The 15,984-nt window shown below is 43.0% G+C and overlaps 1 long non-coding RNA gene, 8 other non-coding genes and 1 pseudogene across 10 annotated transcripts; 9 read left to right on the top strand and 1 right to left on the bottom strand.

The window, feature by feature from the left end:
- Positions 1-493: 493 nt before the first annotated feature.
- Positions 494-657, top strand: LOC122762798. Its single transcript, XR_006358776.1, has one exon. It is a non-coding gene; the product is annotated as a U1 spliceosomal RNA (small nuclear RNA).
- A 772-nt stretch (positions 658-1,429) lies between these two features.
- LOC122762797 lies at positions 1,430-1,593 on the top strand. Its single transcript, XR_006358775.1, has one exon. It is a non-coding gene; the product is annotated as a U1 spliceosomal RNA (small nuclear RNA).
- On the bottom strand, positions 1,499-5,996 carry LOC122762789. Of its 2 annotated transcripts, XR_006358769.1 has the most exons (5): positions 5,969-5,996; positions 5,407-5,480; positions 4,474-4,547; positions 1,812-1,885; positions 1,499-1,590 (listed from the first exon to the last, which is right to left on the bottom strand). It is a non-coding gene; the product is annotated as an uncharacterized LOC122762789 (long non-coding RNA). The 2 variants fall into 2 exon arrangements; XR_006358770.1 differs by lacking the exon at positions 5,969-5,996 and having other exon boundaries at positions 5,407-5,625.
- On the top strand, positions 2,746-2,936 carry LOC122762796. Its single transcript, XR_006358774.1, has one exon. It is a non-coding gene; the product is annotated as a U2 spliceosomal RNA (small nuclear RNA).
- Positions 3,538-3,699, top strand: LOC122762794. The gene has a single exon (XR_006358772.1). It is a non-coding gene; the product is annotated as a U1 spliceosomal RNA (small nuclear RNA).
- On the top strand, positions 4,097-4,260 carry LOC122762800. Its single transcript, XR_006358778.1, has one exon. It is a non-coding gene; the product is annotated as a U1 spliceosomal RNA (small nuclear RNA).
- LOC122762793 lies at positions 5,036-5,188 on the top strand (annotated as a pseudogene).
- Positions 5,961-6,124, top strand: LOC122762792. The gene has a single exon (XR_006358771.1). It is a non-coding gene; the product is annotated as a U1 spliceosomal RNA (small nuclear RNA).
- Positions 6,125-7,266: 1,142 nt separating this feature from the next.
- On the top strand, positions 7,267-7,457 carry LOC122762795. The gene has a single exon (XR_006358773.1). It is a non-coding gene; the product is annotated as a U2 spliceosomal RNA (small nuclear RNA).
- A 601-nt stretch (positions 7,458-8,058) lies between these two features.
- On the top strand, positions 8,059-8,222 carry LOC122762799. Its single transcript, XR_006358777.1, has one exon. It is a non-coding gene; the product is annotated as a U1 spliceosomal RNA (small nuclear RNA).
- The last annotated feature ends 7,762 nt before the right edge of the window (positions 8,223-15,984 follow it).

Below are 15,984 nucleotides of genomic sequence, written 5' to 3'. Positions count from 1 at the left end.
CGTTGGGGAAAAGCTGTGTGTGAGAAAAGCTAAAATGAATACACATACAGTATATGAAATTGTCGACAGTATGGCACTGCAGGCCCACAGGCCGTAGGTTTAGGCCCGCTAAATTAAGCCCCTTCGTTTTAAACTTAACTCACCGAGTACTTGCCCTGTGATTGTCCGTCGTTCGTTGACACAAGTGAAATAATTAAACTAAAAACAAACGAAAAAAGGAATTCGCTGAGGGGGCTAATTCTACGGGCCTAAACCGGTTGCCTGCAAGTCTGCAGCTACACCCTTCTCAAAATGGTCAAGAAACACATGAAAGGGCTGAGTGAAAGCTGGATAGATTTTATTTAAGCCTTGGGGTATTACACTTTCTTCAGTCCTGAATTCATGCAGAGTCACGCAGCACCTCCAGGAGCTACGTTTCTGTTAGCTCTGTTAGCACCACCAGTGATTGTGGTTTGTCTGTGAAAGAGTGGCCTGTCCTTGATGTGTACAACTCATACTTACCTGGCAGGGGAGACACCATGATCAAGAAGGTGGTTCACCCAGGGCGAGGCTCGGCCATTGCACTCCGGTTGTGCTGACCCCTGCGAATTCCCCAAATGTGGGAATCTCGCCTGCATAATTTCTGGTAGTGGGGGACTGCGTTCGCGCTCTCCCCTGAAAAGTTGTACAACAAGCAATATGTCTGCAGTGGGTTCGGATACATGCGTGTCGCGGCTAACAGGTCGCTTGTGATCTGCCCTCAATTTGAGCTGCGCTGTGTGGAGAAACAGGCTTGTGGTTGTGGTGCGGTGTGCTTTTGCGAAATAAACCCTTAAAACTGGGGCCCTGAAACTGCGCTCGACAAACCAACTTAGGGGCTCATTTCTGTCACTTACCTAACTGGTGAAGTTGGTACTGGTTCCTTAAACTGCAGCCTCAGGTCTGGCAGGAAGCCGTCGTTGGGGAAAAGCTGTGTGTGAGAAAAGCTAAAATGAATACACATACAGTATATGAAATTGTCGACAGTATGGCACTGCAGGCCCACAGGCCGTAGGTTTAGGCCCGCAAAATTAAGCCCCTTCGTTTTAAACTTAACTCACCGAGTACTTGCCCTGTGATTGTCCGTCGTTCGTTGACACAAGTGAAATAATTAAACTAAAAACAAACGAAAAAAGGAATTCGCTGAGGTGGCTAATTCTACGGGCCTAAACCGGTTGCCTGCAAGTCTGCAGCTACACCCTTCTCAAAATGGTCAAGAAACACATGAAAGGGCTGAGTGAAAGCTGGATAGATTTTATTTAAGCCTTGGTGTATTACACTTTCTTCAGTCCTGAATTCATGCAGAGTCACGCAGCACCTCCAGGAGCTACGTTTCTGTTAGCTCTGTTAGCACCACCAGTGATTGTGGTTTGTCTGTGAAAGAGTGGCCTGTCCTTGATGTGTACAACTCATACTTACCTGGCAGGGGAGACACCATGATCAAGAAGATGGTTCACCCAGGGCGAGGCTCGGCCATTGCACTCCGGTTGTGCTGACCCCTGCGAATTCCCCAAATGTGGGAATCTCGACTGCATAATTTCTGGTAGTGGGGGACTGCGTTCGCGCTCTCCCCTGAAAAGTTGTACAACAAGCAGTATGTCTGCAGTGGGTTCGGATACATGCGTGTCGCTGCTAACAGGTCGCTTGTGATCTGCCCTCAATTTGAGCTGCGCTGTGTGGAGAAACAGGCTTGTGGTTGTGGTGGGGTGTGCTTTTGCGAAATAAACCCTTAAAACTGGGGCCCTGAAACTGCGCTCGACAAACCAACTTAGGGGCTCATTTCTGTCACTTACCTAACTGGAGAAGTTGGTACTGGTTCCTTAAACTGCAGCCTCAGGTCTGGCAGGAAGCCGTCGTTGGGGAAAAGCTGTGTGGGAGAAAAGCTAAAATGAATACACATACAGTATATGAAATTGTCGACAGTATGGCACTGCAGGCCCACAGGCCGTAGGTTTAGGCCCGCTAAATTAAGCCCCGAAAAAAGGAGTTCGCTGAGGGGGCTAATTCTACGGGCCTAAACCGGTTGCCTGCAAGCATGCAGCTACACCCTTCTCAAAATGGTCAAGAAAGACATGAAAACCCTGAGTGAAAGCTGGATAGATTAAAGTCTTGGGACTCGAGTAAAGTTAAAATGAAGTCTCACCAATCCCGACTATTATTGATCGTATTACAGTAAAGCTAACATAATAGTGTCGGTTGCATCGGAGCTGTGCAGTTGGGAGAAACAGTGTTGTTCATACCCAGACCAGTAGGTGGCCGTGTTGAGATTGTCACCCTCTCGTGGCAAACAAAGAAACAGGAGGGGCTTCCTTCCTTGAGAGGGATAATAAGCCCTTTGCATTTCGCTTCTCTCGCATTTCAGTCGTTGATCAAATGACATTTGCCGGAGTCCACTTCAGCTTTTCATCACTTGATCTCAAAGTTTTACAATTCCACTGTTTGTTTTTCGAAGGTCAAATAGAGGCGTAATAGATGAGTGTAGGTCAGGCGTTGATGTGGAGATGTTGCAGTGCATGATGGGAAATGTGACTTTTTTGAAGGAATCAAATGTTAATACGGGGATTAAAATAGTCTTATTTGCGGCGATTCTGATATTTTCTTCTGCCGTGGTTCGTCTTAGTGTAGTCACGTTTCGCATTCTGGCCTTGGTGTGAGTTGAACCTTTAGACCCCTGCGAGAGAAGGACTGTGCAGAGAATCACTATGTTTCCTACGCCAGTTGCCGGTCATCGCTTCTCGGCCTTTTGGCTAAGATCAAGTGTAGTATCTGTTCTTATCAGTTTAATATCTGATACGTCCCCTACCCGGGGACCATATATTAAATTGATTTTTGGAACTGGGAGATGGAACAGGGGCTTGCTCCGTCCACTCCACGCATCAACCTGGTATTGCAGCATCTCCAGGAATGGTGCACCCCCCTCATTTGTCCAAGTTAAAGCATCGAGTACAATCTCAGCTTGCGCTTTTGTTATGTGGTGATGACAGTACCTGAGCTGTGCAGTTTGGAGAAAAAGTAGTGTCCAAACCCCAGACAGCGTGGCAGTGTCAAGATTGTCACTCTCTCGTACTAACCAAAGAAACAGCAGGTGCTTCCCTACTGGAGAGAGATCAAAACCCTGTTGCCTTTTGCCTCTCTTACATTTCAGCTGTTGATCAAATGACATTTGCCATAATCTACTTCCAACATTTCATCGCTTGAACTTCTAGTGTTACAATTTGACTGTTTGTTTTTCGAGGGTTAAATAGGCGCAATGGATGATCGTAGGTCAGGCTTTGATGTGGAAATGTTGCAGTGCATGATGGGAAATCATGCACTGCAACGACGGGGAATCAAAAAATCTTTGTCTTTTGATTAAATAGTCTTTTATTTAAGCCTTGGTGTATTACACTTTCTTCAGTCCTCAATTCATGCAGAGTCACGCAGCACCTCCAGGAGCTACGTTTCTGTTAGCTCTGTTAGCACCACCAGTGATTGTGGTTTGTCTGTGAAAGAGTGGCCTGTCCTTGATGTGTACAACTCATACTTACCTGGCAGGGGAGACACCATGATCAAGAAGGTGGTTCACCCAGGGCGAGGCTCGGCCATTGCACTCCGGTTGGTTGTGTGAGAAAAGCTAAAATGAATACACATGCAGTATATGACAATTGTCGACAGTATGGCACTGCAGGCCCACAGGCCGTAGGTTTAGGCCCGCAAAATTAAGCCCCTTCGTTTTAAACTTAACTCACCGCGTACTTGCCCTGTGATTGTCCGTCGTTCGTTGACACAAGTGAAATAATTAAACTAAAAACAAACGAAAAAAGGAATTCGCTGAGGGGGCTAATTCTACGGGCCTAAACCGGTTGCCTGCAAGTCTGCAGCTACACCCTTCTCAAAATGGTCAAGAAACACATGAAAGGGCTGAGTGAAAGCTGGATAGATTTTATTTAAGCCTTGGGGTATTACACTTTCTTCAGTCCTGAATTCATGCAGAGTCACGCAGCACCTCCAGGAGCTACGTTTCTGTTAGCTCTGTTAGCACCACCAGTGATTGTGGTTTGTCTGTGAAAGAGTGGCCTGTCCTTGATGTGTACAACTCATACTTACCTGGCAGGGGAGACACCGTGATCAAGAAGGTGGTTCACCCAGGGCGAGGCTCGGCCATTGCACTGCGGTTGTGCTGACCCCTGCGAATTCCCCAAATGTGGGAATCTCGACTGTATAATTTCTGGTAGTGGGGGACTGCGTTCGCGCTCTCCACGAAAAGTTGTACAACAAGCAATATGTCTGCAGTTCGGATACATGCGTGTCGCTGCTAACAGGTTGCTTGTGATCTGCCCTCAATTTGAGCTGCGCTGTGTGGAGAAACAGGCTTGTGGTTGTGGTGGGGGGTGCTTTTGCGAAATAAACCCTTAAAACTGGGGCCCTGAAACTGCGCTCGCCAAACCAACTTAGGGGCTCATTTCTGTCACTTACCTAACTGGAGAAGTTGGTACTGGTTCCTTAAACTGCAGCCTCAGGTCTGGCAGGAAGCCGTCGTTGGGGAAAAGCTGGGTGTGAGAAAAGCTAAAATGAATACACATACAGTATATGAAATTGTCGACAGTATGGCACTGCAGGCCCACAGGCCGTAGGTTTAGGCCCGCTAAATTAAGCCCCTTCGTTTTAAACTTAACTCACCGAGTACTTGCCCTGTGATTGTCCGTCGTTCGTTGACACAAGTGAAATAATTAAACTAAAAAACAAGCGAAAAAGAGGTAAGCTGAGGGGCTAATTCTCACGGGCCTAAACCGGTTGCCTGCAAGGGTCTGCAGCTACACCCCTTCTCAAAATGGTCAGAAACACCTTGAAGGGCTACAGTGAAAGCTGGATAGATTTTATTTAAACCTGGTGTGTATTACACTTTGATCCTGAATTCATGCAGAATCATAGCGCACCTCCAGGGCTTCTCACGTTTCTGTGTTAAGCTCTGTGCTTTCACCAGTGATTGTGGTTTGTCTGTGAAAAGAGTGGCCTGTCGCCAGTATTGGTACAACTCATACTTACCTGGCGGAGACACCATGATCAAGGTGGTTCGCAGGGCTTTCGGCCATTGCACTCCGGTTGTGCTGACCCCTGCGAATTCCCCAAATGTGGGAATCTCGACTGCATAATTTCTGGTAGTGGGGGACTGCGTTCGCGCTCTCCCCGGAAAAGTTGTACAACAAGCAATATGTCTGCAGTGGGTTCGGATACATGCGTGTCGCTGCTAACAGGTCGCTTGTGATCTGCCCTCAATTTGAGCTGCGCTGTGTGGAGAAACAGGCTTGTGGTTGTGGTGGGGGGTGCTTTTGCGAAATAAACCCTTAAAACTGGGGCCCTGAAACTGCGCTCGACAAACCAACTTAGGGGCTCATTTCTGTCACTTACCTAACTGGAGAAGTTGGTACTGGTTCCTTAAACTGCAGCCTCAGGTCTGGCAGGAAGCCGTCGTTGGGGAAAAGCTGTGTGTGAGAAAAGCTAAAATGAATACACATACAGTATATGAAATTGTCGACAGTATGGCACTGCAGGCCCACAGGCCGTAGGTTTAGGCCCGCTAAATTAAGCCCCTTCGTTTTAAACTTAACTCACCGAGTACTTGCCCTGTGATTGTCCGTCGTTCGCTGACACAAGTGAAATAATTAAACTAAAAACAAACGAAAAAAGGAATTCGCTGAGGGGGCTAATTCTACGGGCCTAAACCGGTTGCCTGCAAGTCTGCAGCTACACCCTTCTCAAAATGGTCAAGAAACACATGAAAGGGCTGAGTGAAAGCTGGATAGATTTTATTTAAGCCTTGGTGTATTACACTTTCTTCAGTCCTAAATTCATGCAGAGTCACGCAGCACCTCCAGGAGCTACGTTTCTGTTAGCTCTGTTAGCACCACCAGTGATTGTGGTTTGTCTGTGAAAGAGTGGCCTGTCCTTGATGTGTACAACTCATACTTACCTGGCAGGGGAGACACCATGATCAAGAAGGTGGTTCACCCAGGGCGAGGCTCGGCCATTGCACTCCGGTTGTGCTGACCCCTGCGAATTCCCCAAATGTGGGAATCTCGACTGCATAATTTCTGGTAGTGGGGGACTGCGTTCGCGCTCTCCCCTGAAAAGTTGTACAACAAGCAATATGTCTGCAGTTCGGATACATGCGTGTCGCTGCTAACAGGTCGCTTGTGATCTGCCCTCAATTTGAGCTGCGCTATGTGGAGAAACAGGGTTGTGGTGGGGGGTGCTTTTGCGAAATAAACCCTTAAAACTGGGGCCCTGAAACTGCGCTCGACAAACCAACTTAGGGGCTCATTTCTGTCACTTACCTAACTGGAGAAGTTGGGACTGGTTCCTTACACTGCAGCCTCAGGTCTGGCAGGAAGCCGTCGTTGGGGAAAAGCTGTGTGTGAGAAAAGCTAAAATGAATACACATACAGTATATGAAATTGTCGACAGTATGGCACTGCAGGCCCACAGGCCGTAGGTTTAGGCCCGCTAAATTAAGCCCCGAAAAAAGGAGTTCGCTGAGGGGGCTAATTCTACGGGCCTAAACCGGTTGCCTGCAAGCATGCAGCTACACCCTTCTCAAAATGGTCAAGAAAGACATGAAAACCCTGAGTGAAAGCTGGATAGATTAAAGTCTTGGGACTCGAGTAAAGTTAAAATGAAGTCTCACCAATCCCGACTATTATTGATCGTATTACAGTAAAGCTAACATAATAGTGTCGGTTGCATCGGAGCTGTGCAGTTGGGAGAAACAGTGTTGTTCATACCCAGACCAGTAGGTGGCCGTGTTGAGATTGTCACCCTCTCGTGGCAAACAAAGAAACAGGAGGGGCTTCCTTCCTTGAGAGGGATAATAAGCCCTTTGCATTTCGCTTCTCTCGCATTTCAGTCGTTGATCAAATGACATTTGCCGGAGTCCACTTCAGCTTTTCATCACTTGATCTCAAAGTTTTACAATTCCACTGTTTGTTTTTCGAAGGTTAAATAGAGGCGTAATAGATGAGTGTAGGTCAGGCGTTGATGTGGAGATGTTGCAGTGCATGATGGGAAATGTGACTTTTTTGAAGGAATCAAATGTTAATACGGGGATTAAAATAGTCTTATTTGCGGCGATTCTGATATTTTCTTCTGCCGTGGTTCGTCTTAGTGTAGTCACGTTTCGCATTCTGGCCTTGGTGTGAGTTGAACCTTTAGACCCCTGCGAGAGAAGGACTGTGCAGAGAATCACTATGTTTCCTACGCCAGTTGCCGGTCATCGCTTCTCGGCCTTTTGGCTAAGATCAAGTGTAGTATCTGTTCTTATCAGTTTAATATCTGATACGTCCCCTACCCGGGGACCATATATTAAATTGATTTTTGGAACTGGGAGATGGAACAGGGGCTTGCTCCGTCCACTCCACGCATCAACCTGGTATTGCAGCATCTCCAGGAATGGTGCACCCCCCTCATTTGTCCAAGTTAAACCATCGAGTACAATCTCGGCTTGCGCTTTTGTTATGTGGTGATGACAGTACCTGAGCTGTGCAGTTTGGAGAAAAAGTAGTGTCCAAACCCCAGACAGCGTGGCAGTGTCAAGATTGTCACTCTCTCGTACTAACCAAAGAAACAGGAGGTGCTTCCCTACTGGAGAGAGATCAAAACCCTGTTGCCTTTTGCCTCTCTTACATTTCAGCTGTTGATCAAATGACATTTGCCATAATCTACTTCCAACATTTCATCGCTTGAACTTCTAGTGTTACAATTTGACTGTTTGTTTTTCGAGGGTTAAATAGGCGCAATGGATGATCGTAGGTCAGGCTTTGATGTGGAAATGTTGCAGTGCATGATGGGAAATCATGCACTGCAACGACGGGGAATCAAAAAATCTTTGTCTTTTGATTAAATAGTCTTTTATTTAAGCCTTGGTGTATTACACTTTCTTCAGTCCTGAATTCATGCAGAGTCACGCAGCACCTCCAGGAGCTACGTTTCTGTTAGCTCTGTTAGCACCACCAGTGATTGTGGTTTGTCTGTGAAAGAGTGGCCTGGCCTTGATGTGTACAACTCATACTTACCTGGCAGGGGAGACACCATGATCAAGAAGGTGGTTCACCCAGGGCGAGGCTCGGCCATTGCACTCCGGTTGTGCTGCCCCCTGCGAATTCCCCAAATGTGGGAATCTCGCCTGCATAATTTCTGGTAGTGGGGGACTGCGTTCGCGCTCTCCCCTGAAAAGTTGGCCACCAACAAGCAATGTAATGCCGCAGTGGGTTGGATACATGTAGTGTGTTGCCTAACAGGTAAACGTGATCTGCCCTCAATTTTATTAGACAGGGGGTATTAAGAGTTTTTGGGGCCCTGGCGAACAGGGACTTGGGGGCCATACATTGAATCAAAATGGCATTTAGTTAGATTTTGTCATTGCACTCTCTTGCAAAAAAACCCATGTTTTTTAAGGTGTCAACTGTCCCCTCTCAGGGCGTCAAGCAGCTGCCTACGTTGCCTACCCTGTTTCAAGGACCCTGCTCAACAGCATGAACGTCCTCACACGTGATGCGGGCAGGTAAGCAGTGAACAATTAGTGCTGACTTTGATTAATGTGTGCTGCCATCATCAGGAACCAGCCTGAGACACAGACACTCACTGAAAACATGACTTCCACACAAACACCCGACTTACCTAACATAAAAAAAGAATAAAAGAAACTACATCTTGTGTTTGGGGAAGGTTTAGCAGCCGCTCTCGCAGCTAAATCTACCTCCCTTTTACCGTCACTGTACAGTATTATTCTTTACATCAAACTACATACATACATGACATGTGATTTCTTGTATATAATATGGCATGTGTATTGTTTATTTATAATAACATTAGTGGCTGATCTCCTTTCAAAACTAGAGCGAAAATGGTTATTAAGGTTAGTGCCTGAAAAAGATTGGTGGACAGGAGATGAAGAAAACACTGAGAGAATTTCACAGGTGCTAACAAATGTGGAGCTAAAATACTTTTTTTTATCAGAGAGAAGTGAAGACTGGTGCAGTCAGCTGAGGTCACGTCTTCTGTGATTCACCTATTGAAATGATGGGGGTTTAAAATGATAAAGATTCTCAAAATACATCTACAAAAATGTTTCTAATATCCTCACTTTTTCAGGCAGCCACACTCACTTATTTAGAAAACATTCAGCTCACTGAGTTTATTGTACACTTACATATTTTCTAACACGTTAAGTTTATACACAAAGAGACTCACCATAGAGTTTGATTATTAATGAATCTGCATTTGTTTTATCGGGCTTTAACAGATGATAAGAAGCAAAGAATTGAAGCAAAGCTATCTCATAAATTATGTGCTTTACCTTTCTTTGCTAATTGTAACTGTGACCATGTCAGCACTTTACAGCAACAGTGGCATCTATATAGACATATTAGTCTATATAGATAGGCTTTAGATTTAGATGAATTACACAGCTTTACATATATGTACAGTGAATATAATGTGTTGTTGTATGTGAAGGTGTGGTGTGGGATATGTGATAATGAAATGCAGCAGTCGTCAGTCGTGTGCACTGATGTCAATGATAATACAAATTACAGACTGATAAGCTTTTGTCCAAAATACACTTTGTGTTATTGCAGAAGGATTCAGGTTTTATTTTAAATGTACCAGTACAGTTCGCTATCTATGTGTATCTATGATTGTTATATCGATTTGGTTGATTGTTATTCATGTACTGCAGGTCATTTTGAGGAGCACACACTCTTGTCAGTAAAGCTGAAGGGCAAATGTAGAGATGATGTATGTAACTGATGAGGAAACCTATAATAATTAATCTAGATGTAATTGTGACTGAAATGACTTTTAGCCAGCTTTTCATCTGCCTGTATTGTCCGTCACTCCTTCTGTCATTTAACCTCCTATATCTCAGGAAAAGTGACCTTTTGAGGGACAATTTTGTGAGAAAATGATAACTAATGATAAAAGTCTTGTTAGGCAGTACATTTTGTTTTAATAATGTTCCTACCAGACAGAGAAAGATGCTTGTTTGAAGATGTAAACATGATTATTAATTTCAATATTCCATGTGAATCGCAGAATGTGATGTTTACAAATAACCGTCTTCCATGTATAGGCTCTGTCTTTACTATTTTTCTAGTTTTTCCTTGAATTATGCTGTTTTATTTTACTTTATGCCTTTGTTTCCGGGATAAATTATAGACATATAAATGAAAAAGGAAATGAAAGAGTTGAATTGCTCATTTTTAAAGTTGTAGAGACGCTTTGAGAATGTACTGTAGATGAAGATGTAAAGAAAAGTCCATATAACGTGGTTTGTTGAGTCACTGCATGTTACTCATGAACACAGCTGCATCTGCTCCCGTAGACAAAACTCCACACTGTGACACGCGTGCATTACTGTAGTTAACACAAGCTTGAATGTGTGTGTATCCAGAAGCAATAAGCAAGTTAATAAAAATGAAAAAAAAATCAAAGCTCATGCTTTAGACTGCAGTGATGCCTTGGCTTAATTATCATGACTCAGCACTTTGCTTTGTAGAGAGAGAGATAGCTCTAAATGCTTTGCTTTGTGTCCCCTGGTGTGTGTTTTAATATTTCTGTTTCAATTTTATATATTTTTTAAAAATGTTCTTGTTTTATATTTGATCACCATTAATGTGATGAGATGAAGTGCAGCATTAAGTGGTTTCTTGCTGATGTTTTATGGATAGTAGAGTGGAGAAAATGTACTGTCACCTTGTCGCTGGGCGGCCTCTGCTTTTCAACATGCAGCACCTCATGTAGAGCTATTGATGTGACACGAAATAAACTAATTCATCATGGATTGTTGTTTTACTGTGATATTATACGACCTCATAATAGAAATACAACAAACATATAGAATTCAGATGATGGGACTCACAGTAATATGTTTATGGATACCAGCACACATTGGTGTTAAAGGGAACGAAATAGCAGACAAGGTGGCAAAAGCACCAACAACATTCCGATCCACACTCCATACCAGATGGTGGCGGTAATGCACCAAATCGTTGTTTGCCAACCGCACAAAACACCTGCTCTGTCTTCACGCAGGTGTTTTTTAATCAGCTGATGACCGCTGATTGCTTCCTCCTCCTCTTCTTATTTAATCTCCCTCCAGCCAACAGTCCCGTGATGTTACTTTGAAGAGAAGCTGCACGAGCTGTGGAATGAAAGAAAAGACGCGAAAAAAGTGTCGCTGCTTAACTACTGAAACTGTTCCGGGTGGAGGGAACTTAACGGTAACGCAACAACCGTCATAAAACCTCAAAAAGGGAACTTTAAAAATAGAAGAGAAAAAAGAAAAGAAAACTACCACGGCGTGACGTCAGACGCCGAAAAGTTGGCCGCGTGCATCGGCTCCTGTATAAAAACGCAGCAAGGCGCTCCAGGATGGCGTGTTCGACCCGGTCCAGATTGGTGGCCCGTCCAGAATGGTGAGTAACTTTTGTCAAGTTATCTAAATGGTAACAAATGGTAACAAAATATCTGAAACTCAAACACTTAAACCAATCCATTATCAAAATAGACAAACCAAGACTAAAATCAAGTTAAAATGGCTGCTGTGCTATGTTAACACACTGTTCCACTCATTGTCATTACTATTGAGTTTTTCACTGGAAAGACATGTGTTTTTTTATGTTCAGGGTTCTACCAAGCCTTGAAAGTCTGGAAAATGCTTGATTTTAAATATAGTTTGAAATGTGCTTGAAATTTGAGCACTGTGCTGGAAAATGCTGGATTTACTATATATTGACCAGTCTCTTAATTAAAAAAATGTCTTCTGGAAATTTAAATAAAATGAAGGTGTAATGTGTTTTCTCCGCCATCTCGTATGATTGTTGCTCCCCCGTGTTTTCTTTCCTTTCCTTGCGCATGTCCCTCAAAGAAATAGTATGCTAAATTGACGCTCACAACCGTTAGCAATTAGCTGATCAGCTTGTTCTCGTTCAGTCATTGGTTCAAATGCATGTTGTTAGCTGATAGCGTTAGCTCGGGGGTTACTTCATCCTAACGCAGGGCTCTCAAGTCTCACGCACTGAGCATGGCAGTCGCGCTTTTCGGTCTTTTGTTGCGCATTCCCGCCACACATTATAGTTCTCTGGAAAAAAATGATAATATGAAGTTATCTGGTGCGCCGCTATCGCTATGGTACCGGGAGGAAACCGTGCTCATACACATGTGCTTGCCTGTTTACTCCTGAGCGGTGCACACTTGATACTCTATTTTATGTCCAAAAGGATAAACCACACCTCTCTGTATGAGCTACTTTTCGTCACAGAAACAGGAGCACAAATACTATTTTGTGAGCTAAAATACATAAAAACTGGACATAATAACCTCTTAACATATGAAATGACTTTAAAAAAAACATAGGAAGGGGGGTGGCTTATTCTGTTATCATTTCTTCTCCTTACACTAGTGTAGTCATATCGCCATCATCTGTTTTTGATGTTTCTTTTCTTTTTGAAATATCAATTTGAAGTGCAGTTGCAGTAAATACCGTTTCATTGTTGCATATAGTCTATTTTAGTCAGAAAGCTACTTTTAGTTGTAATATTACATTTTTAGATTTTCTGTGCAGAAGTCTTTGGCAACCATTAGATTTGTTGTTTTAGCAATGCTATAATGACAATAGAGGATAATTATTTATATTTAACTTTACCGGAACACATCCAGAAAATATGTATGCAGTTTTTTGTTGTTTTAAAAAGAAAAAAAAAAAATCTGAAAAAAAAACATCCTCTACAGGTGTCAAGTATTTAGCATGTTCTACCCTTACATTTGAACAATAACACAGCTCTGTTAATACTGGAGTGGAACCTTAATTAATGTTACTGTTAAATCCTGTGTTTCATAAAAGATCCCTTGCTATGTAAATTGGGTTGTCGTAACTGCAAAAGAGCTACAGTAAAACATAAATGAATGTGAACAGTGAGGATTATTTGTCATATGTACAGTGTATATATAGAATTTATTTAAAGCTTCGGGGGTCCTAGAAAAAGTTTATATTTTATCTTGAAAGTGCTGGAAAAGTGCTTGAATTTTACTCTTAAAAAGCTGTACGAACCCTGTATGTTAAATGTTTAAAAACAGATTCAGGGTTAATGCATGTCTTTTATGATTCTGTAGTCATTAAAATACAAACTTTTTTTTTTAAAGGAACTACCTGCTTCCTGCTCACGGAGACCTGGTCGGACCCGCCATATACAAAAGCCTGAGGCTGTCAAAAAAAGGTGAGTGGCACCTTTAGAGATAATTTACTACATCATTAAAAATCAAAATGTATGTAACTGATGGCAATATATCCTCTTAATTTAATCACACATCTATAATATAAGTTTTTTGTGTTTTTAAAGAGTGTGGTTGTTTGAGGTACTGACATTTCTATACTTGAACTTAAAAGGCATTCCTTGAATCTTAATCAACTTTATTCTACATCACTTGTGATTATGTTAATTTCTTTGTTTCACTGTTAGCAAAGAATTTGTGCTGGCAGCAATGTTTTAACTGAAAGTGAGTCTTTATATCTCAGGCTGGGTGAACCATGTCTGTACCTCATGCAAACACATTCTAGAACACCTTACCTAGTTATTTTACACCTGTAATGGTATGAACTAGAACATTGTCAAGGCTGGAGAGTGGACTCAAACATTTTTTTTTTGTTTTTTTTCCCCCAGATTGATCTTCATGAAGATCGTCAAATAGTAGGTGTCATGATTTAATTCTGGGTGGCCGCTGTGTCCCCACGCTTTCTTGGCCGCTGTGCCTACATCTCTCTGCATTGTCCAACATGGCCACGTTCTTTCTATTCTCCTGCTTTCCATCTGTCAAATAGCTGAGGGTTGTACATGGAGCATTTGCCACAGGTTGGTTTTGTATGCTCCTGACCACTTTATTGGGTGCTCTGAAATCTGGTCCTCGTTGGTTATATTTTTGTGGAACTGCTGAGCGAGTGATTTGAAAGAATGAGGTGACTCATGAGAGTATTTGAAATTCTCTCTCTGAATGAATGGGTTGTGTGTGTGACCGAGATGCTTGGGTTGAATAGTTAAGATGGTCTGAGAGTATGATTATGTTCAGCAGTTCACATTAAAGTAGATATGGTGTCTTGAAGGGCTTAGATGATTGATATAATGAACTAACATTTCCTTTTTAGGTCTGTCTACAAAGGGTGAGTCCATATTTTTTTATTTCTTCTCTGGGGGCTACCGTCTTGGCCTCCATGTGTGCTAGGGTTTGCAGAGTAGGGGAATAAACAAAAGAAAACTTGTGTGTTGTGTTTATTTGAAAGTGAAGGTACTTAGGTGTCGGCAACTGACTTGCTAGTCTGGCTGCCCACAGTTAACTACCGAGTCACACTGACAATTTACATGCAAAGGTAAGAACATGCCTCTCTATGGAGGCGTTTTCTTGCCTTACCACTGTGCCCTTAACCACTTTTCTTTCTAACTGTTTCTTAAGATGGTAAGTGATACGCAGGCCGCGGGCCATCGCTCTTCCGGCCGCCGTGTCGCTCTGTTCTGGCTCTCTTGCCTTTCCTCATTTCTAAAATGAAAATAAAATATCAACTTGAACTGTTTTCTTTAGCACTAAAATACAGTGATGTTGGAGGACCAGATCTTAACTGAGGTTTAAATGGATGTTGGTGTACAGTTAAAGCTAGATGGTAGGAATACACTTGTACACTCTGTCACAAGGCTTAGACTTGTTGGCCGCTGTGCCTTTTATTTTTTTGTTTCTCTCTTTTCCATCGTGGCCATTAATCTACCGTTAGCCTTAGCACGTTAAAAATAGATCCTGGTGATCTACAAACACAGCACCTGGCTTTGGATGGCAGCCGTGCCATTGCCTTAGTATTGCCATATGTCCTTTAATGCAAGTAGTCCATGACGGCCACTGTGCCCGTGCCTTCATGGCCTATTTGTATTATTGTATGTCTGGCCTTGCGCGTATAGTAATTTTATATAGACAAACATGGGTGCCTTCCGCGTCCATGCACAGTAAGTGAACTAACCTGTACTTTCCTTCTAGCATCAGTCAAGAGGAGCACCGACATCACTGCATGTCCATCTTAATTAGATTGCGTTTTAGTTGAGGTAAAATTTCAAATGTTAAGTGCAGTTTTGTGTGTGTGCGTGTGCGTGTGATGACTGACTTGGACTGACGTTTATCTGACCTTTTGGACCAAGACTAACACTCCAATTGACTTTACTGCACCAGAAAGGTGAACAAAATTTATGCTGCAAGACTGGCAATATGCACACCATTAGCAAATTCCTTCAAAAACTGGTAAAATGTTTACCTTTCAGGTAAGTATTAAAGGCCTTTGCCACATGATCTTTGTGGGTAAATCGTATCCACTCAAGTTAATTTGCACCTAAACATTTACAATGCCTGACACAATGGCATAACAATAATCAAATTTTTTGTTTTGCATTACTCAGTTCAAAGGCCTTTACTTATACACTGACGCATGCCAAGACTGCCATCATGGCATGTGTCACTGTCTCTCACTGTTCTGTCTGTCTGTCTCTCTCTCTCTCTGGTCTGTCTGTCTTGTGTGTCAGGTCTCCGCCTGTCTCTTGTCAGGTCTCCGCCTGTCTTGTGTCTGGTCTCAGCCTGTCTCGTGTCTGGTCTGTGTCTTGTCCACTTGTCTGTCCTTTGTCTGTCTGGTGTCTCTGTCTTTCTGTGTGTCTCTGTCTTTCTGTCTCTCTTGCTGTCTGTCTGTCCTGTGTGTCGCATTTAGTTTTTTTGATTTTTATTTTCCCCTGCAGAACTACGCGTTACTTGCCTTAGGGATGCAGGGCTATCCTGCATAGTTTCTTTCATAAATGAGATTGTAGGTTGCAGGATTAGAGCGCGTTTCTTTTCTGGGAGGACACAAACCTAAACCTTTTATTTTTCGATACGATGACTTGAAATAAAACCTTTATTCTGTGACAGAATTTG

This window comes from Solea senegalensis, unplaced genomic scaffold, assembly GCF_019176455.1.
Source record: "Solea senegalensis isolate Sse05_10M unplaced genomic scaffold, IFAPA_SoseM_1 scf7180000016089, whole genome shotgun sequence".
Taxonomy (NCBI): domain Eukaryota; kingdom Metazoa; phylum Chordata; class Actinopteri; order Pleuronectiformes; family Soleidae; genus Solea; species Solea senegalensis.
Note: the sequence above shows the minus strand (reverse complement) of the source record. Positions and strands in the feature narration are given on the sequence as shown.